A 25,973-nucleotide genomic window follows, 5' to 3' on the forward strand; every position below is an offset into this window, starting at 1 on the left:
GTTGTCACTGGCTACATATCGAAGTTCCATGCCAACTATGAGGTACACGGGCTCCTGTGTTTTTTAAAAATTAATTACTTCAAAAATTCTCAGTAATAGCAGCTGGTGCAAAGAGAAAACAAAATAAGTAATGTTGGCTGCATTTAAATATTTACCGGGTGAGTAATTATTTTAAAATGGCAACTAGCTTCAAGATCTGATAGGATAGAATCCATACAAAAAATGTAAGACTATGGATATACTCAGCTATAGAACATAGGCTTAGCATATGAGGCACCCTGGGTTTGATCTCTAGTATGAGAAATCGTTCTGCAATACTTGCACTTGCATGTGTGTTCATACACACACACACACACACACACACGCACACACATGCACGCACGCAGGGCATCCAGAGATAGCAATCTTGTCTTTCAAACGACATTTAATTTAAATGTGAAATGTTGAGAATTATCATCATTGCCCTTCAGAATGAGAGTAAGAAGAGCTACAGTAGAATACCAGACTTGTAGTCAGTTCCATAAGAAGACTATAAAATGAGATAGTGAAGAATAAAGAATCTGATAGTCTGCTTTCCTTTGCTATACTAAATACCTAAGAAAAATCACAGAAAAGGATTTCAGTCCACGGTTACTTGAGTCCAATATCTCTTACAAGATGATGCCTCCAAGTCTCTTGCCAATCCTGAAATGGCTCCCTTAATGTAGATATCTTCTTCCCTGCTCCTATATCTGCCCTTCTTCCATCTCCACCCACCCACTTCCCAAGCTCTCCTCAGTCTTTCCTTTCTCCCTTCTCTCTCCCTCTCTCTCCTTCCCCCATCCTCACCTCCACCCCTACCCCCCCCCATGCTCCCAACTTTTGCCTGGCAATCTTGTTTGCTTCCAATTTCCGGAGGATCTATATATGTTTTTCTTTGGGTTCGCCTTGTTATTTAGCTTCTCTAGGCTTGTGAACTATAGGCTCAATGTCCTTTGTTTGTGGCTAGAATCCACTAATGAGCGAGTACATACCATATTCATCCTTTTGGATCTGGGTTATCTCACTCATTATAGTATTTTCTATTTCCATCCATTTGCATGCAAAATTCAAGATGTCATTATTTATTACCACTGAGTAGTAAATACTCTAGTGTGTATATATTCCACACTTTTCTTTATCCATTCTTCAATTGAGGGTCATCTAGTTTGTTTCCAGGTTCTAGCTATTACAAATAATGCTGCTATGAACATAGTTGAACAAATGCTTTTGTAGTATGATTGGGCATCTCCTGGGTATATTCCAAGAGTGATATTGCTGGATCCTGAGGTAGATTGATTCCCAATTTCCTAAGAAACTGCCACACTGATTTCCAAAGTGGCTGCACAAGTTTGCATTCCCACCAGCAATGGATGAGTGTTCCTGTTACTTCACATTTTCTCCAGCATAGGCTATCATTGTTGTTTTTGATTTTAGCCATTCTGACAGATGTAAGATGGTATCTCAAAGTTGTTTTGATTTGCATTTCCCTGATTGCTAAGGAGGTTGAACATGACCTTAAGTGTCTTTTGGCCATTTGAACTTCATCTGATGAGAATTCTCTTTTCAGTTCAGTGCCCCATTTTTTAATTGGGTTAATTAGAATTTTCATGTCCAGTTTCTTGAGTTCTTTATATATTTTGGAGATCAGACATTTGTCTGATGCGGGGTTGATGAAGATCTTCTCCTATTCAGTAGGATGCCTCTTTGTCTTAATGACAATGTCCTTTGCTTTACAGAAGCTTACTTGGTTCTATAGGGGATCCCAGGTGTCCACGGGGATATACCCAGCTAGGTCCTTGGGCAGCAGAGGAGAGGGTGCCTGAACTGTCCTTGCCCCACTATCACAATGATTATTATCTTGAATATCACCACAGAATCTTCGTCAGGCAACGGATGGAGATAGAGACAGAGACCCTTATCAGAGCAACAGACTGAGCTCCCAAGGACCAGTTAAAGAGCAGAAGGGGGGAGAAGATGAGCAAGGAAGTCAGGACCGCGAGGAGTTGGTCCACCCACTGGGACAGTGTGCCTGATCTAATGGGAGCTCACCAAAGCCAGCTGGACAGGGACTGAGTAAGCATGTGATCAAACCGGACTCTCTGAATGTGGCTGACAATGGGGGCTGACTGAGAAGCCATTTTTCAAGCACTGGGACTTGTTTCTACTGCATGTCCTGGCTTTTTGGGACCCTATTCTATTTGGATGCAAAGCTTCCTAGAACTGGATATAGAGGGGAAGGCCTTGGACTTCCCACAGGGCAGGGTTCCCTGCCCTCTTTTAAGGAGGGAGGGGGAGGGAGGAGGAGGAGTGGGGGAGCGGGAAGGGATTGGGAGGAGGGAAGGAAGTGTAAATTTTTTAATGGAAAAGAAAGAAAGAAAGAAAGAAAGAAAGAAAGAAAGAAAGATGATGCCTCCATAGCCTAGCTTTCTTTCACTAGGCCCCATATCCAAAAGGTTACACCACTTCCCAGATGGAGGCCAAGCTTTCAACACAAGAGACTTTGGGGGGACTTTTACTGTATAAACCAGAACAAAGAGATTAAAAGCTATAGTGAAATTATTACAATTGATTTAACTGTTTACTACTTTTAATAAAAGTCAAATCAATATAGGATATATCTGGTGCTTAAAGTTTTAATATTTTGATTTAATAAAATATTATAACAATAAACTATAATATAGATAAAACATTTTATCTTTTATTTATTTATTTATTTTAAACATTTTTTTATTTTTCCATTCAAAAAATGTACACTTCCTCCCCTTCTCCCATTCCCTCCTGCTTCCCCACTCAGCCTCCTCCTTCCCCCTCCCTCCTAAAGAGAGGACAGGGAACCCTGCCCTGTGGGAAGTCCAAGCACCTCCCCCCCCCCCACATCCTAAGAGAGCCATTTTAGGGTTGGCAAAACATTTTATCTTTATGGTGTTCCTGATGCTTCTGTCGAATTACAAATAAATGTAACTCTAAGTGTCCCACACTTTTCTGTAGAATTATTCATTTTAAAATTAATATTTTATTAATTCTTTAAGCATTTCATGCATACATACAATGTATTTGATTAGAGTCCTTTTCACTTCTTCCCTTAACTCCTCACAGATCCATCTTCTGTCTCGATACCCCTACCCCACCCAGTCCAATTTGTGCTGCTCATGTATTCACAGATGTGAGGTCATCCACAGAAGCATGGTTGACTAACTGGTGATCATATCCTTTAAGCAAACTGCCATTCTCTCCTGTCTTAGTTAAGGTTTCTATTGTCATAAAGACATACTATGACTATGGCAACTCCTATAAAGAAAATCATCTAATTGGGGCTAGTTTACAGTTTCAGAGGTTTAGTCCATTATCATCATGGCAGAATGCAGGCAGACGTGGTGCTGAAGAAGGAACTGAGAGTTCTACATCCTGATCCATAGGCAACAGGAAGTGAATAAGTCCCACTGGTCATAGCTTGAGCATATGAAACCTCAAAGCTTGTCCCCACAGTGTTACACTTCATCCAACAAGGCTACACCAGTGACACTCTTTTTCCAACAAGGCCACACCTCCTAATAGTGCCATTCCCTATAGGCCAAGCATTCAAACACACGAGTTTAGGGGGGGGGGCATTCCCATTCAAACCACCACACCTACCTTAGAATGTTCCATGTTCTAAAAACCTTTAGTCTATGAGTGAAACACGGCACCTAGCAGATCAATAGGGTACTGTATTTCTAATACCAATTAGTGGCTGCATGTCATAATACAGACATGAGAAATGGAATTGGTATGCAGTGTAACAGATGGTAGTAGTCCATACAGATGGTGGTTTGTGCTATATTAAATAACCTTGTAAAATGTAGGATGTATAATTATGTTGCATATGCCTAGTATCATATGAATTATGATATAGATGAAATAGAATACAGATTTTGGAATATAGTGGGTGTATCTCTTGGCTCAATATATTTTTGATAGCTTCTAGATTATAAAATGATTTTTTATTATGGAGCACCATCTAGAGGAAATATAAGAAAAAAATTCCTAAGAAAAAAAGAAGCGAAACAAAAATTAAATTAAAACCAATCAGGCACGTGTGATGTATCATGACTATAATCCCAGCTCCTGGGAAGTTGAAGCAGAAGGATAACAAGTTCCAGGCTAGGTTGAGCTACACAGTGGGTTCCAGGTTAGCCTGGGTTACACTGTGAAACTGTGCCTCAAACACAAAACAAAATTTAAAAATTGTCAAGCAACTATCTTCAATGAACCACCAGTTGTAGTATTATATATAGCTTTGAAATTCTTATCTTATTCAGTAACCAATTAGATTTTACATAAAGAGACAAATTACCTAGTATGTAGATGGCTCTGGGAGTTATCCTTAGCAACCCCTACACATATACAAAATGAAGCCTTAATAACACATATACAATGTTTATTTTTATTTCTTTTTTTAAGAGGAAATGTCTCATGTAGCCCAGGTTAGCCTTTAACTCTATGTAATGGAGGCTTGAGCTGCTGATCCTGCTGCTTCATCTCCAAATGCCATGCTTACAGGTTTATGTACTTTGCTCAGCTTTTGTTTCTCTTCTTCCTAAGGAGTTTTCTATATCACACATCTCTGTAGATATTCAGAAATTCTGTGTTCTGCTTCCTGCATTATTAGGAAGGAAACATGAGGCAAAATACAGAAATCTTGCTTAGTGTTATGATATTACTAATAGAATCAGGAGTTAAACTTTTGGATTTGTGTGATTCTTAGAATTGGAGTTATGCTACAACATGATCCTTTAGGTTGTCTCATGGTAACAAACCTTACTTTGACTATACAAAAGGTCAGCAAGGTCACTGAAACCTGAGATATAGTTAGTACACGTTTATCCTCTTAACATCATTGGCTTATCTGCAGGTAAGAGAAATCAATTTCTTCTTTATAGTTTGCTTGTTTTGGTTTACTGAGACAGAGTTTTGCTATACGGCTCTAGCCATGGAAAGATGTTTATCATCAAGCTTAGTATCCGGTGTTCAATTTCTGGGACCCACACTGTGCAAGGACAGAAGTGACTTGCAAAAGTTGTCCTCCAACCTCCACAGATGCGACATGGCATGCTCCAAAAAGGGCATACCTACTCCATCAAGGCCATACCTCCTAATAATGCCATTCACTATGGGCCTATAGGGATGATTGTATTTAAATCACCACACTACTCTTTCAGAAGGACCTGACTGAGTTCAATTCCCAGAACCCACGTTAGGTAGCCTAAAACTGTTTGTGTTTCTAGCTCTAAGGGATATTCTGGCCTTACTAGGAACCCACACATTTTTAATTATATGCAACACATATAATTAAAAATATTTAAATTGTGAAAAGAAATAAATTAGAAAACCATATTATTTATATAGTGTTATAGAAAAGCAAAATATTAGAAGTTGAAAACTGCAAAGAAGAGAATAATGTTAAAATATGTGATGATGGGCTATGTTTTATTTTGTTTGCCTTATGTTTGCATCGTGTTCAGGCTGGCCTTGAACTCAGTTCAAAATGTGATTTATTCACTATTTACTAACTCATGAATTTGAGGCTGGAAGAATATTAAAAAAAGAAACCAAAAATTTCTGCTAAAGAAACATAGCAACAAGATTACTCTAAATGACATTCTGTTATACTCACAGAACAGTGCCTCACTCAGCCATCATCAGAGAAGCTCCTTCTTGCAGTAGATGCCAAGTTATACAGAGACCCACAACTAGACAACGTGTAGATAGTGACAGACTTAGGAGCACTACTAAATGGGATGTCATCATCAAATCCCTCCTCTCAGGTCTCAAGGAGCTATGTGGAAGAGGAAGTGGAAAGATTGTAACAATGAGAGGGGATGAATGAGTCCAAGGAAACAGTGTCCTCCAGACACAACAGGATCAATGCACCAATGAACCTATACACTGTAGCAACTCCTAAGGGGCCTGCACAGGTTCAAGCTACACAGGTTCCCAGCACTCAGAGAGATGAATGGACCTGGGCTCCCATCCCTAACCTAGAAGCTATCTGCAATTGGTACCCAGTTGGAAAAGAAAAGTTAGTTTTCTCCAGTGGAGTCTCACTGGGTATATTAACCACACTTCAGGGTAGGCTCCATGCTCAGGAGTTGTTGGCCAACACAAAATGAACTCAATGTTATTTCTGTATATATTTTGTCTCATATAGCTTTGTCTGGGTATTTTGTTCTCTTATTATCTTTTGCGTGTATATTTTGGTTTCTGATTTTGTGGAAATATTTCTGCTTGGGTTTTTTTTTGTGTGTGTATTTTGGATGTGTGAGAGGTATTTTTTTTAAGAGAGAAAGAAAGTGTAGAGTTGGGTGGGAGGTGAGGAAAGGAACATGAAGGAGGAGTTGAGAGAGGGAAAACCATAATCAGAATCTGTAAATATTTTTCAATAAAAATGACTAAAAACTGAAAACTAAAACCAAAAAATAAATAAATAAAAACTAAAAACTTTAGATATGTTGCTTAAACTTCTATTTAATCACCTTTTCCTTAACTCTGGCTAAGTGATCTGGAAATTTATGATCTGAAATAAGTGTAGTTTCCCTCCAAACACCATGTTCTCTGGGACTTGTAGGCCTTTGTGCATGATGACCTTTTTGTCTGGAACTGCCTTTTTAAGCCTGTCCTTCCATTCCATTTATCTTTGGTTGGTTAAGTCCTACTCAGCCATCAAGTCTATACTTAAATTCTGCATTCTTTGGGAAGCACTCCCTGTCCTCCTCCAAAATTAGACTGAATTTTGATGCCCTCATAATACAATCTACTTCACCTACAGCACTTATCACACTGTACAGTATTTTTTAAAATTATCAATGTTTGCCATATACAAGACATGTGTTCTGTTCACCTTTTTTTTAAATATTTATTTATTTATTATGTATACAATATTCTGTCTGTATGTCTGCAGGCCGGAAGAGGGCAGCAAACCCCATTACAGATGGTTGTGAGCCACCATGTGGTCGCTGGGAATTGAACCCAGGACCTTTGGAAGAGCAGGCAATGGTCTTAACCACTGAGCCATCTCTCCAGCCCCTCTGTTCACCTTTTTATTTCATTATCACCCTGTCTAGCTATACTAAATATTCAGTATGTGTTATAATAATAATAATAATAATAATAGGGTTTGGATAGATGAGTCAGGAATTAAAGAGTACCTATGCTCTTTCATAGGACCTGAGTTTGGTTTCCAGCACCCACATCTGGCAGAATACAGCTACCTGTAGCTCCAGTTCTAGTGGCATCCAGCAAATAAGCCCACTGTGGACACTGCACACCTATGCCCATGCACACATTTAGACACACAAACACACAGATAATTAAAAAAAATAAAAATCAGTCTAAACAAAAGAATAATGTAGAACTAAGTTTAGAAATGGTATCAGGACTGCAAATATAAATTGAATTTCATTAGATCAAAGCAGGGAGCTAATGCCAATGGAATATAAATTAGCCAGAGAAGAAAATCAAGACACTAAAGTTGAAAATATTCAGACATTAGAAATTCAGGTTAAACAGTGTGAGAACAAAGTAGAGATGAAGAAACATACAAAGGACATTTAGAGATTCTGAAAGGTGAACAAAACATTAGAGTAACATGGGAACTTGTAGGGGGCTTCAAGGCGTTTTCCCCTAAGCAACAAACACATGAGGGAAACTGTTGAATTAGATAGCTTCTTTCAGTAGCAGTACAGAGAGATGCTTGATTGCACAGAGTTAAGGAGTGAATGGATCTGAAAAGAAGTGCACATAGCTGTATCAATATAGTTTGAATTTAGAAATAGAAACTACATAATTATTTGACAGTAAATATAAGGAAAAGAATATTCTGGGCTGGGGATAGAGCTCAAGGGTATAGTGGTTACCTAGCATGCCCAAGCCTCTACAAAACAGTATCCACCACAGAAGAAAATGTTATGTATGAGAAAATGGAAATAATAAAATATTTGCATGAAATAAGTCAGAAAACATTTCAAGACTGAAGGAATGGCAGAAAGGCACCCAAAAGAGACAACCCTATTTCACCACAGTCCAGGCCCGAAATCAAGAGCTTTGTGAGTGAGCTAAAATCATATCTTATCACAGATCACCCCCTAGGGTGGATGCCTTCTTCAGAAGGAGTGGGATCTATCTCACTTGACTATCTGAAGGAAAAAGGGGGTGTAAGATCAAAGGCCTGTGCGGGCCCTAAGCACTGCCTAAGGTCGCAAGGTTAGACATTTGGGAGGCCACAGGTGACTTCTCCAGGACTGCTGGATCCTGAGGAATCCAGGTGGTTTTGCAGGATTTTCAAGTAAGATGCTCAGTGAGAAAGACTGCTGAGACACGGGCGCCTGCATGAAAGAGCAAGAGCAAGACGCTGCTTAGTGAAAAACAGATTTCAGATAAAGCATATTTGTCCCCAGAGAGCCAGAGTCTCCACAAAAGAACTTACAAAGGAGAAAATGACAGTATCTAGAACTGCCATCCAAAAGGAACAGGGATGTGTTAGATCAGCGTTTGTGTCTTGAAAAAAAATCAGAACATAATACTTGCATCTTTACTGACTAGGTATTGAAATTTGAAATTGAAGAAAGAATGACACAGAAGTAGAGATTAAAGTCATAGAATTTTAGATGTAGAGCAAGTCCATCATTTGTATAGACCCTTTACAAAAGCTCTAAACAACTGTGTGATTTTTTTCCCTGAGAGTTGCAGTCAATAAAAGAACCAAGATTAGAACAATGGTTTTTTTTCTGACTCACACAGTCCACCACGCTGAGAAAAAGCTGTTTTGAGAGAAGCAGAACTAGCACCGAGCTCATCAGAATTTCAAAGGATAGCAGTAAAAATGCACTTTGATGTTAGCTCAGGTGGAAAGCTGGCTTAGTCAGGTAAGAGATGCACGCCAGACATTCTTGAGGCAATTTTAGTTTGTATTTTTAAGAAAGAGTGGGTATTTGAGGAGTAGGTGACTTTACTTCGGTTACAGTGCTTAAAAATACAAAGCAAGCTGGGTGTGGTGGTTTCACATTTCTAATCATAGGACCTAAGAAGCTGAGGCAGGAGGCTTGCTATAAGTTGAAGGCCTACCCGAGCCATGGTGTATGGCACTGAGATGAGCTGTAGGATGAGACCACATCTCAAACAGAAATGAGACGGAATGAATAATGCGGATAATGAATAATTCTACAGTTCATTAACTAGAGAACTGGGAAAGGATGGGTTGTGCCATGTACTGGATGACTAACCAGAATCCCTTAGAATTCAGTATGCAATTTTTCATGAATTGGTATATACAGAATAATTAATTCCACAGGAATACTGAATCCTATAATACTTTAAATGTTAAAACTTCGATAGTACATTAGTAGAATTAACTGGTTTTGTAGGATTTCCTTTTTTTCTTTTATAGATATAAAGCATATATAAAGATTGAACAATATATGTACACACACATACACACACACCCCTAAGGATTTTCCTAAAAATTTAACAAAAAGTTTTTTGTTTTGCTGTTAAAAACAGAATAGTATAAAATCAATTAATTAAAATCAAGGTGGCCAGTTTATTTGGACATGAACATGATTTTACAGACTGGTTCTGTTTCTATTTGTAGACAGCAATTAGTAGTAAGGGAGTGGGGAGATGGCTCAGGAGGGAAAATGCGTGCTGCTCAAGCATGAAGAGCTTTGTTTGATCCTCAGTACCCATATAAAAGCCGGGTGTGACGGTGCACATCAGGACTAGAAGTGGGTAGTAACAGGCTGATCCAAGGAACTCCATGTCCTGTCTGTCCAGCCAAACTTGCGAACTGTGAGTTCTATGAGAAACCTCATTTCAAAAAAAAAAAAAAGAAAAAAACCCAAGTGGTAGCTCTGAAATCATATACATAAAATTATATGGACTATATAGGTTTTCTATATATTTAGGAATACATAAATATATACTACATACAAAAATTTCTCTCTATATATGTCTATTTATGGATATTTATATATATGTAAATATATATAAACAATTAAAGAAAAAGAAGCCATGCACTTGAAAATTTGAAAGAGAGCAAGGGAGCGTTAAAGGAAGGAAAAAAGATAAATTCTGTAATTACAATTTAATTTCAAAAAATAAAAAAATACTAATTGAGAAAATAAAATGGAAAGCGACAAAGAAAACACATGCATTCATGTACGCTTGCACACACAGATACACAAAGTCCATTAAACTCATAGTTTTACATTTTAATATTAATGAATAAATTCTTAAACTGTTATTATTTAGCTGTGTGACAACACTATATAATTTATTCCCAGGTAAAGGATGAACAAAACAAATAAAAAACTCCTAGCATTTGGAATGTGCAGGCAGGAGGATCAGAAATAAAAGATCATCTGTGGGTAATACTGAGTTCAGGTCCAGACTGGAGTACATAAAACCCTACCTCAAAAAATATCCTTATTCAATAGTATCTTAAAATGATCTAGATATAGAAAGTGGGGCACAATAAATAGGATTCACTCAAGAATGGAAATATTGTTCTATACTAAGACGTCTATTACCTGGACATAGTGGGAGGTGGAAGCAAGAAGATTGGGAGTTAAAAGTCAGCTTCAGCTATAGACAATTTGAGCTATATGAGACCTTATTTTGAAAACATGTGCATCAATATGAAATATAATATCTATAATGTTCATGTAGTATGCTATAGAATAATTTTACTGTGGCTTAAATACAGAATAATTTTACTGTGGCTTAAATACAGTGCTTGGGGATGCACACCTGTAATTCCAGAACCCCGGAAGTTGAGGCAGGATTGTTGTAAGAGGGCAGCATGGGTAGACAGTGGGTGGAAGCTGACTTGGGCTACACAGTAAGACTCTGTCCGAAACAAAAACAAAATACATCCAGCAGAGTTGATAAGGTAAATGAAAGAGCAAGCAGATACAAAGACAGCAAATGGCGTCAAGACTGAGTGAAGCTGAGTTGTAGATACACACAGCATGCATGAGACTTTGGGTTTAATTCTTAGCAACAAAACACACAGAAACACACACACACAAACTATTTCCAATAAGCCAGGCAGTGCTGGCACACGCCTTTAATCCCAGCACTCAGGAAGCAGAGGCAGGCGGATCTCTGTGAGTTTGAGGCCAGCCTGGTCTACAAAGCAACTTCTAGGACAGCAAGGGCTACACAGAGAAATCCTGTCTCAAAAAACCAAAAGCAAATGTTTTCAATAAGAAGTTACTTTAATAGACAATGCTCACATATTTCAAGATGGCTGCACACTCCAATGTAGCTAAGAAAGTCTCTGAACTTCTTCTGGTCTTCCCTTTAACTCCCAAATGTTGAGATGACAGGCATGTACCACTATGCCCAACTGATTTGATTTATTTTAAAAAGCCATTTCTTTCTCTTTCTGCATCATAATTTCTCCAACATTCATTTAATATGTGTGTGTGTGTGTCACACACATGCATGTACAAACTATGACCAGCACATGTAGGTCAGAGGACAACTTGTGGATGCCAGTCCTCTCCTACTATGTGGGTCCCAGGGACCAAATTTAGGTCACTGGAATTGGTGGCAAGTGCCTTTACCCATTGAGCAATCTCATCCAGCACAAAAGGCCATTTCTGATTTTAAAATTTTCTCAATTTTTTTTTCAGATAGTGTTTATCCATGTAACATCACTGGCTGTCCTGGAACTCACTCTGTAGTCCAGGCTGGCCTCAAACTCACAGAGATCTGCCTGCATCTGCGTAATGAGTGCTGAAACTAAAGGTGTGTGCCACCACCACCCAGCCAAATTTTCTTAGAGTATTAGGAACAAGTGGGTTTTTTTTATATCACAATTAAGATGAGTCTTTTAAAAATAGCTATTCATTTATTCATTGACTAGTTACTTTTCTATCTATTGCTGTGCTAAACTATGTAGTCAAGGTAATACCCAGAAGATTCTATGTGGGGTATAGCGTTCTAGAGGGTTAGAGTCAATGAGCGTGGAGTAGAGACGGCGGGCAGCTAGAGCAGAAACTGAGAGCTCACATCCCGAATCACAAACAAGAAGCAGAGAGCACATACTGAAAACTGAATGGTTTTTATAAACCTCAAAATTTGGCCCAAGGGATATACTTCTAGCACGGCCAGACCTCCTAAGCCTCCCCGAACAGGGCTACCATATGGAGACCAAATATCTAAATGCCTAAGACCTCCACAGATATTACTTTCCCTTATAAAGACGAGGGAATTTAGGATTAGAAATTAAATAACTTGCTTCCACATCAGATGTCATAGCCCAGAATCAAAATTTCTGATTCAAAATAGACTTTGTATCAAACAACTTTCATTTCTATAATATATAGCCTCAGAATTTTTTAAAAATTGGTTTAAGAGATCGGGAGAGAAGGCTTAGCGGTTAAAAGCACTGGCTGCTCTTCCAGAGCAGAGCAGGTTTATTCCCAGTAACCACATGGCAGCTCACAACCATCTGGCTGAAAATCTTTGTCAACAAGTAGAATTTTTCCAACAAAGTACATGGTGCCTGTCTCTTCTCCCCCATTCTTCCATAATAACAAGCATTTTAACCTTTCAGGAACCCTCTTCCAGACCTTAAAACAGGCAGATTTTTTTTTTCTGCTCAATAAGTAGAGAGACAAACAAGGTATGTAGCTTGTTGAATGCTATCATTTAAATAGCTTTTTGAAATTCTAATTAGACCAATAAATTAATAAATAGCATCCAATTAAACAAGTGAAAAGTGAGAGGAGGGGGAGCAATCTATCTTCAACAAGAAGGAGAACCATGATGGTATATAGCTGTAATTTCAGAACTTGGGAGGTAAAGGTAGGAGGATTAGATATTTAACCTTAGCACCAAGTACATAGTGAGTGCAAGTCCAAGCTTGGGCTAGATGTTATCTTGTCTCAGAGGGTGGGAGAGAAAGAGGTTGAGAAGGAGAGGAAGAGAAATACTGGAGTACATAGAAGGAGACTTAATATTTGCTAGTTTTGTACACTGATCAAAACATTTAGTTTATTTGAGTTTTTATTTCCTTTCTAAAGTAGAGAATAATAAATGTATACTACACAGGGCTCTTGTAACAAAAACCAATAATACATGTGAATATCTAGTTTAGGTCCTAGCATCTAATAGGTATTGTTTATCTGTACTCCAAACAAGTCGAAATTATGGAATAATAATAATCTTAACCAAACATGTATAGAAACAACGAAGAATTATGACTGTGGGGCTGTGGCTGCAACTCGGTTTGTAGACTGCTTATCTAACCCACAAGGACCTAGGTTCAATCCCAAGTACTTCACAAATTGGTCATCGTGGTGCTTGCTTCTAATATCAGCACTCGTGAGGCTGAAGCAGGTGGAGCTCCTTGAATACAAGGCCAGCCAGATCTACATACCGAGTTCCAGGCTAGCTAGGCTACAATGTGACATCCTGTGTCAAAAAAACAAAAAAGAGAAAGGGGAGGGAAAAGGAGACAAAATGTTTTTGAAGTTGTTTTACTAAAACGCAGTATGCTAGCGCGTCTTTGTTGTGACAAAGCACCCAAGTTAAACAACTCAAAGCAACACAAACATACTTGAGTGCCAAGTTTCAAGAGGTTTAAGTTCACAGTCAGGGGACTCCACTGCTTTTAGCTCTTTGGCAATGTAGAAACATGGGAAAAGGTATAGTGGAATTAAACTGCATACCTCACCCAATCTTGAAACAGGATGAAAAGGGTTCAATGAGAAGAAAACTCGTTTCAACGGTGTACCTTATTGGCCCACTTCCTCCAATGAGGTCCCACCTCCTACTAGACCATTTACTTATGAATTCACCAATGAGATTAGAGCCCTCTTGATCTAATTACATGCTAGTTAATTCTACATGCTGGAGAAGCAAGCCTTTACTATATGAGTCGTCTACAAGCCATAATAAGGAGATAACAAACGAAAAACAGAAACCCTGGTGTGTGTGCAATCGAGTTTTGTCAGATGCTAAAATGCAATGTAATTTAAAACAATGAAATCGACCTGGTACTGGTACAAAATAGTGATGGCTGGTTTAAATTGACAACTTGACACAATCGAGAATCACCTAAGAATGGAGTCTCAATGAAGAACTGCCTAGATTATGTTGGCCTGTGGACGTGTCTGTGGGGATATGTCTTGATGATGTTAATTAATGTGGAAAGACTCAGCTCAGAAACGGGCAGCTCTAATGCTAGGCAGTGGTGGCACATGCCTGTAGTCCCAGCACTTGGGAGGCAGGGGCAGGCGATCTCAGGGAGTTTGACACCGGCTTGGTCTACAAAGTGAGTTCCAGGACAGCCAGGACTGCTACACAGAGAAACCATGCATTAAAAAATCAAACAAACAAAAAAAGGGGCATCTCTATTTTCTGGGGTTGAGTACTGGACTGTAAAAAAAAAGGAGAAAGTGAACTGAGCACAAACATGCCTAACTGTGGATGTGACTAGCTGTTCCACGTTCAGGATGCCTAGAAGTGCCTCCAATGATGGAGCATAACCAGGAGTTGGGGGCTAAAATAAACCCTTTCTCCCCTATGTTGCATTTGACAAACTATATTGTCATAGCAACCAGAAAGGAAACCAAGATACAGATCAATAGAAAAGAAAACACAAAAAGAAATAGATCTCAGTCTAACATATTAATGAATGCCAATCACTGCATAATGTACCAACTGGAAAACAAAAACATTTAATAAATATTGCCATAAAAATAGTTAGCTGTTTTTTAAGCAATCCTCATACAGAATTGCAGTTGGAAAGTAGGAAGTCATACACAAAAAGATTATTGTTTTGTCTGTTTATAAAGCATATTTTAATTATATGCAAGAATGGTTTTCATTATGACATTTTCTTTTTCAAATTTTTAATTAGTTGAATATTATTGTGTGTATGTGTGATTTGTGTCTGTGGGTACATGAATGCCATGGTATACGGAAGTCAGAGGAAGTTTGTGGAGTTAGTTCTATTCCTTCTACCATTTACATGACTTCTAGGGATCAACCTTAGCAGCAGACCCCACTGAATCATCACTTTGGCCCAGTTTCTTTTTTTTTTAAAGAGATTTATTTGGGCCCATGCGACTGGTTAGGGGATAAAGGTACTTATAGCCAAGTCTGATGACCTGAATTCGATTCCCAGAATCCACGGTGAAAAGAGTGAACTTACCCCCAGCTGTCTTCTGACCTCTACAAAGTCATGTGAGGTTCACCCTCACTGACATGGATACACACACACACACACACACACACATACACGCAGAGAATAAACAAGAATATCTCAGTGGATAAAGCCATTTGTTGCCACGTCTGACAACGTGTGTTTGAGTCCCAGAACTCACATGCTAGAGAGGGCTAGCTCTGGCAAGTTGTCTTCTGACCTCTGCATATGCAGAGCAGCACCATCTACATATAAACAAATTCTCACAAATCAGATAAAAAACTCATAAAAATGTATTTTATTTTTACTTATCTCTGTTTACATGAGAGTATATGCATATTTTGGGGTGCAAGTTCAGTGTACACACCTGCAGAAGGCATAAGTGGCTATTAGTTAGAACTATCAGAATTGGAGTTAAAAGCTTTTGTGAGATACCTGGCTTGATATATGGGTGCAGAGATCCAGTTCTCATGAATATCGAGCAGGAATTCTTCACCTCTAAGTTACCTTTCTTGCCCCCATTATGACATTTTACGTATGTATATACCATAGCTTGATCTTATCCATACCCTATTACTTCCTTTCATCATCCTGCTTCTGGTGGTTTAAATAAGGATGGCTACCATAGGCTCATATCTTTAAGTGCTTAGGTAGTGGCACTATTTGAGAGGATTAGGAGGTGTGGCCTTGTCTGAGGAAGTATGTCACTAAAATGGGCTTTGAGGTTTTCCAAAGCCCAAATCAGGCCCAGTAGCTCTGTTCTTCCTGCTGCCTGTGGATCCGGATATAGAATTCTCAGCTACCATGTCTGCGTGCATGCTGCTATGTTCCCTGCCCTGAACATAATGGAGTAAATCTCTGAAACGGTAAGCAAGTCCCAATTAAATACTTTCTTTTATAAGAGTTGCCTTGGTTATGATATCTCTTATCAGAAATAGAACATTGGCTAGGACACTGTTAGCCACTGTCCTCTTTCTAAGTAGTCTATCTTTTATTTCCATGTCTTTTGGTGTGTTCATGTATGTGTGTGGTGGGAATGTGTGCATGCATGTATGCATGTAGAGTCCCAAGGCTGGTGTTTGGTGCCTTCCTCTATTGCTCTTCACATTATTATTATTATTTGATATATGATCTGCCATTAAAGCAGAAATACCCTGGAATATAACCACACACACACACACACACACACACACACACACACACACACTATTCTAGGGCTATGTGTGTGCTTTTAGGATTCACATGAGTGTTGGGGATCTGAACTCAGGTCTTCATGCTTATACAGCAAGTACTGTAAGCACTGAGCCACCTTCTCAAGTCCTCAAGTTATTTTTGAAATGGAAGGCTGGAAATGTACTAGTGTTTTTCCTAGCATGCATGACTTCCAGAGTAACACAGAACCACCTGTACCAGGCATGGTGACACATGTTTACTACATAAAGATTTGTAATGCCATCACAAGAAGTAGAAGCTGGATATTAGGAAGCTCTATGCTACCCTGGTATACACAAAATCCTGTCCCTAAATATAAATAAGTAAATAAATAATAAATATTAGTGGGACAGCCCGGCGGTGGTAGTGCACGCCTTTAATCCTAGCATTTGGGAGGCAGAGGCAGGCGGATCTATGTGAGTTCTAGGCCAGCCTGATCTACAAGAGCTAGTTCCAGGACAGGCACCAAAACTACAGAGAAACCTTGTCTCCAAAACACAAAACAAACAAACGAACGAACAAACAAACAAATATTAGTGGGAAAGAAAGATTGACTGCAAGAAATCTCAAGATAAGGGTTTCTTTTAAGTTTGGGAACAATGGTGTATTAGGGCTGTCTAAAGTGATAGAATTGATATATTAGGTTGACTTACAGGATGCAGTCTAAGTGGGTAGTCCAACAACAATGACCGGAAAGGCCAAGATTCTGGTAGTTGTTCAATACACGAGGTTGGAGATCTCAGCAGTCCCAATGTGGCACTGGAAGAGTCCTGGACAGCTGCTGCTCTTCCGTCTGTTGGAATTCCCAAGAAGTAGGTTTTAATACTAGTGAAGGAATTCTGTAGCGACAAGGCAGATGGACTTGCCAGTAAGAGTGAGGGCAAGCAGTCCAAAAGTAAACTTTCCTTTTTCAATGTCCCTTTTTTTCTGGGCTGCCACCCTGATTCAGGGTGTGCCTTTCTGCTTCAAATAGTCTGATCTAGAAAAATCCTTCCCAGTAGTGCCCTGCAGTAGATTTAGACAGGCTGACAACCAAGATTAGACATCACAAATGGAAAAGAAACCTGAAGGAAAACGGGGAAGATTGACTTGAAACTCCACCATCATAAACAAAGTAAATCCAAATTTCAAAACAAGCTAGGCGTTATTATTAATGTCAGTAATTTTAGTACTTGAGAACTACAACAGAAGAATGGTGACTTAGAGACTGGCCCTTAAGCTGCAGAACCCTGTCTCAAAAGTAAGCCTGTTACCCAGGCGGTGGTGGCGCACACCTTTAATCCCAGCACTTAGGAGACAGAGGCAGGTAGATTTCTCTGAGTTCGAGTCCAATCTTCTCTATAACCAGGATTGTTTCACAGAGAAATCTTGTTTTGGAAAACCAAAAAAAGCAAAAACAAGTAAATTAAGTAACAATAAACAAGTTACAAAGAGAATAATAAAATTGGAAATACCCTTGCAGAAACATGTATAAAATGGGTTTATAGTCATATATATATATATAATAGAAATTGGTAAGATAGAAGTAGGCAATTCTGACAATTCACAGATGAAACAAATGGCTAATGAACATGCAATCAAAGAGTTCCAACTGAAAATAACAGATGGATATAGATACATGATGGCTTATGATACGGACATTTCATGCATTGCTGAAAGGATTGTTAAAATTAGTAGAATTTTTAAAAGGAAGAAAGTTGGAGAAAAATCTAATAACACACTTAGGAGGTAGAGGCAGGCAGAGCTCTCTAATTTGGGAAGCAGTCTAGTTTACACAGAGAGTTCCATGCTAGCTAGGCCTGCACAGTGAGACTTGACTCAAAGAATTTTTCTAAAGAAAGAAAAACATAAACAAATATTAATACCTCATGCTATAAGTGACACTTTACTAATGAAAACAAAGAGGAGAAAATTCAAATGTAGAATATTAAGCTAAAGCAATTATAATGTGCACAAGCAGTGACATTTTCTCTAAGTATTAAGATGATTAATAAATTTTATGTGTCATGGTCAAATCAAGAGTCCAGCACATGCCAACCAAGGCCCTTCACACTGACATGTATCTGAACCCCTTACTGTTTCCTTTGCAAGTAGCAATTGGAAAATGTGTAGGGAAATGAAGGAGAAAAATGCAAGCCGAGATTAAAAGGAACAAACAGAATACTATTTGGTTTTGAAATATTCAATTACAGCTCCACAGGGAAAAAATGTTAAGAACATACTACGATCCTAATTAAATTTATTAACCAAACACCTTTTTAATTAATTTTAAAGAAAATCTGATTTTATTAGTTTATCTTTATTCAAAGCAACACATATTTTTAAGACCCCACTTGAGACATAATTTACATACCATAAAGTTCACCATTTGGGTAATGAATCAATGGCCTTTTGTAAGTATTTTAACCACTGAGCTACATCTCCAGCTCAAGTTCCCTGTTCTAAAATGTGAATTGAAGGCCAGCACACTAGTTCAGTAATTAGGTAAAAAGGCTTGCCATGCAGGCTGAGAGAGCTGCCTTTGATCTCTCCAATCGGCGTCAAGGTGGAAGAAAACGAAGCGAGTCCACAAAGTTGTCCTGTGACCTCCGCACACAGATCAGGGTAAACCTACACACACGCATACCCACAGCACCCACACACTAATAAGCCACGGCTCACTTAGATGGTTTTCTATATATTCAACCATCTCCACAATCTAGGTGTAGAACACTTTAGAGTTACTTCCCTCCTAAATGTCATATGTGCAAGCGCACTCCCTTGCTCTACGTCAGCTGAGCAATGGACCCAATAATCTTGTTACCTCCATAGTTCCAGCTGTTCACATTTCATACAGTCACACCACATGTGTTCTCTTTTCGGGTTAGTTTCTTTCATTCAACATAATCTTTTCAAATCCATCCAGAATATATCTTTGTTCCTTTTTGTGTTAGAATACTCAATTTGATAAATTTCTCTTATGGAACTATTAGAAATAACACTGTGAACTGGGTTTTTCATGAAACTCAGACTAGCCTTAAGTTCTCTGTGTAGCTGAGCCTAGCCTTGAAATGATTCTCTCGCCTCCACATCCTAAATGTTGAGATAACAAACATATGTCACGGCAACAGCTTCTTCTGTTGTTTGGATGCTATGATTATTTTGAGATTGGGTTTCTCTGCGTAGCCCTGGCCATCCTGGAAAAAAACTGCTCTGTAGACCAGGCAGGCCTTGAACTCACAGATTTCCCTGCCTCTGCCTCCCTACTGCTGGGAATAAAGGTGTGTGCGGTGCACCAAGCCTGTCGGTGCTCTAAACGCCACCATACCGTCCGTGAACCGGGCAAGGGGCTGAAGATTGAAACACACAAAGACTCACAGAGTCACAGAGACACGGGTCATGCTTGAAACAAGAATGCCCCAAGAATGCCCCCTTTATTGTGTCCAGGGGCAGTTTATAATAGCTATGCCCCAGCCAAACGCACCAGAAACCATGCCTGAGGGTCTCATGCTCAGAGCAGCTGTAGGCACTCAGATCAGGGGAAAACAAGTTGTTCACAAGAAATTCATCATGGGGGTTCACTGCTCAGCGATAATATTTAATTTTTTTCCAGTTTTTTTATTGACAGAGTTTCTCTGTGTAACAGCCCTGGCTTTCCAGAAACTTTCTCTGTAAACCAAGCTGGTCTTGAATTCAGAGATTTACCTGCCTCTTGTGTATAACTTTTATTGTACTGATTTTTCCATTCTTCGGAATATACAGTGACATTTTAAGTTTTTTTTTTTTTCGAGACAGGGTTTCTTTGTAGCTTTGGTGCCTGTCCAGGAACTAGCTCTTGTAGACCAGGCTGGCCTCGAACTCGCAGATATTCGCCTGCCTCTGCCTCCCGAGTGCTGGGATTAAAGGCGTGCACCACCACCACCCGGCACACTTTAAGTTTTTGAGGAGCTAGCAAACTGTTGCCATGGAGCTGTGTAAGAAAGCCAGTAGCTCTACACACTCACCACTGTTTTTAATATCCATCTTACCGGATAGAAGGAAGAATTAGCATATTATGGATTCAACTTACGTTTTCCTAATGAGTACTGATATGTTTGCATTCTCTCTCTATAGTCTGGTAAGTAGATCCTTATTGAGTGTAATTTACATTGGGTTTCTCTTCTTTCTTTATTGAGCTATCTCTCTTTCTTTCCTTCCATCCTTCCCTTCCTCCCTCCCTGCCCAACACTTTCTTTCTTTTGAGATAGGGTCTCACCATGTAGTTACGGCTGGCCTGGAACTTTAAATGTAGACCAGGTTGGCTTCAAACTCACAGAGATCTGCCTGCCTTGGCCTCCAGAGTGCTGGGATTAAAGGCGTGTGCCACTACTGCCTGGCTGGAGCCTTCCTAATTTATCCATCTTTCCAAGATGGTCTGGGCTCCTTGTATGAATCATGTGGTTTCTGCCAAATTCCTGCCGCGATCTGGTCACAAAGTTCATGAAACGTAGACCAGTCCCGGTGTATTGTCATCTTAGTATTATGTCTTCCAAACCATGGACATGTCATTTTTTTTCTATTTCTTTAGGTATCCTTTAATTTCCTTCAATACTGGTCTACATTTTCCAGTGCACTTTATTTTGTTAAAAACATTCCTAAATACTCTACTCTTTGTGATACTGTAAATTGGGACAGTTTTCATTCCCAGTTCTTCACGGCTGATTCTTGGTCTATTTTGGTTATGTATCACGCAGACTTGCCCCACTTCATATACACTCTAATAACCTGTTTCATACATTCATTATGGGGTTTGCTATGTAAGATCATAAACTTTAGAACAGAGATCTTTTTCCACACCAGACTTGTCTTCCTTTTTCTTAACTAGTTGAACATGGGTGAAGAGAAATGGCGAGAAAAGGGCTGTGGATGTAGCTCAGCTTGGTGAGTACTTCCCTAGTTTTCACGAGACTCTTGGACGACCCCCCCCCCCCCCAGCCCCAAAGAAGCCAGGTGTGGTGGCATATGTCACCCAGGCCGTGGGAAGTGAAGGCAGGATGATAAGTTCTAAGTCAGGCTTGGCTGCATAGGGAGTTTGAAGAGAGCCTGACAAGAGTCTGAGTTACGTGAGATCCTCTTTAAAAAGAAGGGATTATGCTTAAAGTGGATCTCCTGCTTGTAAGACGGTGGTACTCAGGTTTTCACGATTAACTCTGAGACCAGCTACAGGTTTTTTCTAGACTCCTGTGATTAGCTCCATGAAGTTCCCTCCTTAAACTCTTTGTTGCATTTTATTAGATTTGGTGGTGAACTTGACCAAATGTTTTAGGTTCCTGTGTTCTCTGTCTCTGTGAACAATGTATGAGATAAACCAAAACCAAGAAGAAGAGGGTTATCTTGGCTTAGGCTTTGAGCGATTTTAGTGTGTGATTTCTTTGTTCCACGGATCTGAGCCTCTGGTGGCATGGTAAATCACAGTTTTAGAGTGTGTGACAAAGGCAACCCATTCATCTCAATGTGACCAGGAAGCAAAGAGACAAGAAGGGGAGGGTCTGGACTTCTGATCCCTTTTAAGACCAGGCCCTCATTGACCTGGCCCCACCTTCCATTTATTTGTCTTTGAATTTGTGCATAACCACTGCACAAAATGGTGGCTTTCTTCTCAATATTTTCACATATGCATATAATGTACTTGACACATATTCTTTGCCTTACCAATTATCCACAACCAGTCCTGCCTCTCCTTCCATGCCGTATGCACACACAGAGAGCTACATACCTATGTATGTGTGCAATCTAGATGCCTCACAAGAGAGAAAACATGATATCTGTCTGTCCATGTCTGGCACATTTTGCTTACTATGCTGTTCTCTCTCTCTCTCTAGTTTCATTGGTTTCCTTGAAGGTAATGCAATTTTATTCTTCTTTGGGAGGGACTACTCCCTTGTTAAAGGAAGCACTATGCCTTAATTTAGTTAACTGCAGCTGAGGAGATGGCTCAGCGAGTAAAAGCACTTGCTGTACAAGCCTCACCTGACTTTGATTCTTTTATACTTTTTTCCCCCAAAACAGGGCTTCTCTGTGTGTAGCCCTGGCTGTCCGGAAGTCACTCTGTAGATCAGGCTGGCCTTGAAGTCAGAGATCCGCCTGCCTCTGCTTCCCAAATGGTGGGATTAAAGGCGTACGCCACCCTCACCTGGCCTGAATTTGATTCTCGGGATATGCAAGGTGGAGAGAACCTACCCTGAAAAGTTGACCTCTGACCCCTGTTTAATACATAAAAGTAACACAAAAGAATGAATCTGGCAGCTGGGCCTGTCAGCACAAGCTTCTTATCTCAGCTACTACAGAGGCTGAGGTAAAACATTGGAATTCCAAAGCTTGTCAGGTGTAGCCGCACAGGCCTCTCCACAAATGCACAGCAATTGGCAAGTGGAGGCAGAAAACATAGAAGTTCAAGGTCACCTTCAGGTGAATTCAAGACCAGCCTGAGATTTATTATTATTATTATTATTTTTTGTTTTTCGAGACAGGGTTTTTCTGTAGCTTTGGAGCCTGTCTTAGAACTAGCTCTTGTATACCAGGCTGGTCTCAAACTCACAGAGATCTGCCTGCGTCTGCCTCCCGAGTGTTGGGATTAAAGGTGTGCGCCAACACCACCTGGCCCAAGAGACCTTTTCTAAAACAAACAAACAAACAAACAAACAAACAAACAAAAAACAGCAAAGACCCTGACAGTTCAAGGCCTACCTAGGCAACTTAGTGAGACCTTGTATCAGACAACAACAACAAAACAAAAAGGAAACGGAACACCGAGAGGCAGCTCAATACTTGAGTACTTGCCTAGTATTTGGAGGAGCTTAAATTTAGACTTAATTCCCAGGACTGAAAGAGAAAGATGCAGAAGAGAAGGAAACAAAGGCTCTTATATTCATCTGCAAGCAATCTGCCCTACTTTCGCTACCATATTTCCAACTGTTTCAGTGTTTGTTAAGTGCTTTGTTATGAGACGCCATTAAATTTGTATCTCAAGGTGGAACATGCCTATAATTCTAGAACTCAAATGGTGGAAGCAGAAACGATTTAGTGTTTGAAGCTGGCTACACAGAAAGACGTTGTCTCAAAATCAAAAGGCAACTAAACAGTGTATGTATGGATAGGAAGAGCATAGTCTACAAAGGAATTGGTTTTAGGTATCCAATGCAGGTGCTGGAATTTACTCCCCACGAATAGGGGCAAAACTATTAGGCTGTCTAGATTCTCTTCTTTTACACCTGGGAAGATAACACCTTTTAGTCTTTCTTGTAATGTGGATCTGGTAACAATAAACTGCTTCCGTTCTTACTTATCAGGAAACATCTGCAGTTCACCTTCGTGTTCAAAGTTAGCTTTGCTGAATACAAGATTCTTGTGTTATGTGTTCATTCTAGGATTACAATATATATGCTATGCTATTGCCTCTGGCCTCCATTGTTTTTAATGAAAAATTGTATCTTTATTTTCTCTTATTAGTGATGATGCAATTATTTTCAAGGCTGTTTTATTTTCAGTATTTTTAATATGCTAGTGGACACTATTAAATGTTTATATTTGTAGTTCACCGAGCTTCCTGTGTGTATAAATTTATTTTTTAAACAAAGGCTTCTGACAATGTTGCATTGTCTCCTTAAAAACCTGTTTCTTCTCACTCTCATATATTTTCATTAATATGTATACATATATAGGTATATGTGTGAATATAAAGTCTGATTATTTTCTGAGATCCCCTTTCATTTTTTTCTCTTTAATTTTCCTGGTTATTTTTGTTTTTCAGAGTTCATAATCTCTATTAGTCTTTAGATCAGTGGTTCTCAACCTTCCTAACACTGCAACATTTTAATCCAGCTCCTCATGTCATGGTGACTCCACAACCATAAAATTGTCTTGTTGCTACTTCATAACTGTACCGTTGCCAGTATTATGAATTGTAATGTAAATAGCTGATAATGCAACCCCCAAAGAGATCACGCCCCATAGGTTGAGACCACTGCTTTAGATTAATAATTAATATTTTGCTTTCCTTGTTCAAATTTATGATTGTTCTTTTCAGTGAGTTTTAAATTTTAGTTTCTATTTTACATGCTAACCAAAGATATCTACAAACTGAGCCATATCCTTGGCTCGTGAAATGTGGTTTTAATTCTGTTTGCATTTTATTTATTTTCTGTGTATGTGTATTCCTACAAGCACGTACCATGGCACATGTGAAGTCAGAGGCCAACTTTCAGGAGTCAATTCTATTTTACTCTGTGGATGTGAGGATCCAACTCAGGCATCTCGGGCTCTTCATGACCTGCAATATGATTTTAAGGAGGACAATAGGTTCAATTCCTGAAACCCACATAAAAGTGGAAGGAGATGGGCTGGAGAGATGGCTCAGTGTTTAAGAGTACTGACTGATCTTCCAGAAGGTCTTGGTTCATTTCCCAGCATCTACATGGTGGCTTGCAAGCTGTAACTCCAGTTCCAGGGGATGTGACGCCCTCTTCTGGCCTCTATAGACACTGTACTTGTGAGATGCCCGTGCATATATACAGGCAAAAACATTCATATGCATGGAATAAATTGTTTCAAAAATACTTTTTAAAAAAAGTGGAAGGAGAGAACCAACTCCACAAAGTCCTCTGACAGCCACATGCAGACAGGCCCATGTACATACATCAGGTACACACAACCACACAAGCATAAAATAACGGTGAATAAGAGTTATTTAAAAATAAAGATCATGGGGCTGGAGAGATGGCTCAGCGGTTAAGAGCATTGCCTGCTCTTCCAAAGGTCCCAAGTTCAATTCCCAACAACCACATGATGGCTCACAACCATCTGTAATGAGGTCTGGTGCCCTCTTTTGGCCTGCAGGCATACACGCAGACAGAATATTGCATACACAATAAATAAATAAATATTTTTAAAAAGTAAATAAAGATCATAGCTGGGTGGTAGTGGCTGTGATGTCTGTGGGCGGCAGTTGTGCACACCTTTAATCCCAGTACTCCAGAGGTGGAGGCAGGTGGACCTCTGATTTGGAGGACAGCTTGGTATACAGAGTGAGTTCCAGTACAGCTAGGGTTACACAGAGAAACCCTGTCTTAAAAAAAAAAAAGCCGGGCGGTGGTGGCACATGCCTTTAATCCCAGCACTCGGAAGGCAGAGGCAGGCAGATCTCTTTGAGTTCGAGGCCAGCCTGGTCTACAAGAGCTCGTTCCAGGACAGGTTCCAAAGACAAAAGCATACTTTAGTCAGTTGTGTCCCCTCAAAAGTATGTTCATGTTCTGACCTAACTACCAGTGAATATTACCTTACTTGAAAATAGGGTCTTTGTATGTATAATTATAGCACTAACATGAGATCATTCTAGATTTATGATGGGCCTGAAATTCAGTGACTTGTGTCCTCATAACAAAACACGTTAAGTGGTAGAGTGTATGACCAGAATTTGGGAGGCTCTGGGTGGATCACTAGACACACACACACACTACGGTAAAATTTGACACTGGGCCACAAATAGATAAAAGTTATGTGAAGATGGAGGAAGACATTTGAATTATGCTGT

At 39.5% G+C, this 25,973-nt stretch overlaps 1 long non-coding RNA gene across 2 annotated transcripts in view; it reads right to left on the reverse strand.

Annotated features, from left to right (window-relative positions):
• The window catches only part of LOC142841308 (uncharacterized), an 87,801-nt gene that overhangs the window by 58,456 nt on the left and 3,372 nt on the right, over window positions 1–25,973 (reverse strand). The window contains exons 4-5 of one of the 2 annotated variants that reach the window (XR_012909046.1): window positions 24,615–24,713; window positions 17,080–17,219 (exon numbers count right to left, since the gene is read on the reverse strand). This is a non-coding gene — a long non-coding RNA (uncharacterized LOC142841308). The remainder of the gene's footprint in view (window positions 1–17,079; window positions 17,220–24,614; window positions 24,714–25,973) is intronic. The other variant, XR_012909047.1, reaches the window with a different exon arrangement.

This window comes from Microtus pennsylvanicus, chromosome X, assembly GCF_037038515.1.
Source record: "Microtus pennsylvanicus isolate mMicPen1 chromosome X, mMicPen1.hap1, whole genome shotgun sequence".
Lineage (NCBI taxonomy): Eukaryota > Metazoa > Chordata > Mammalia > Rodentia > Cricetidae > Microtus > Microtus pennsylvanicus.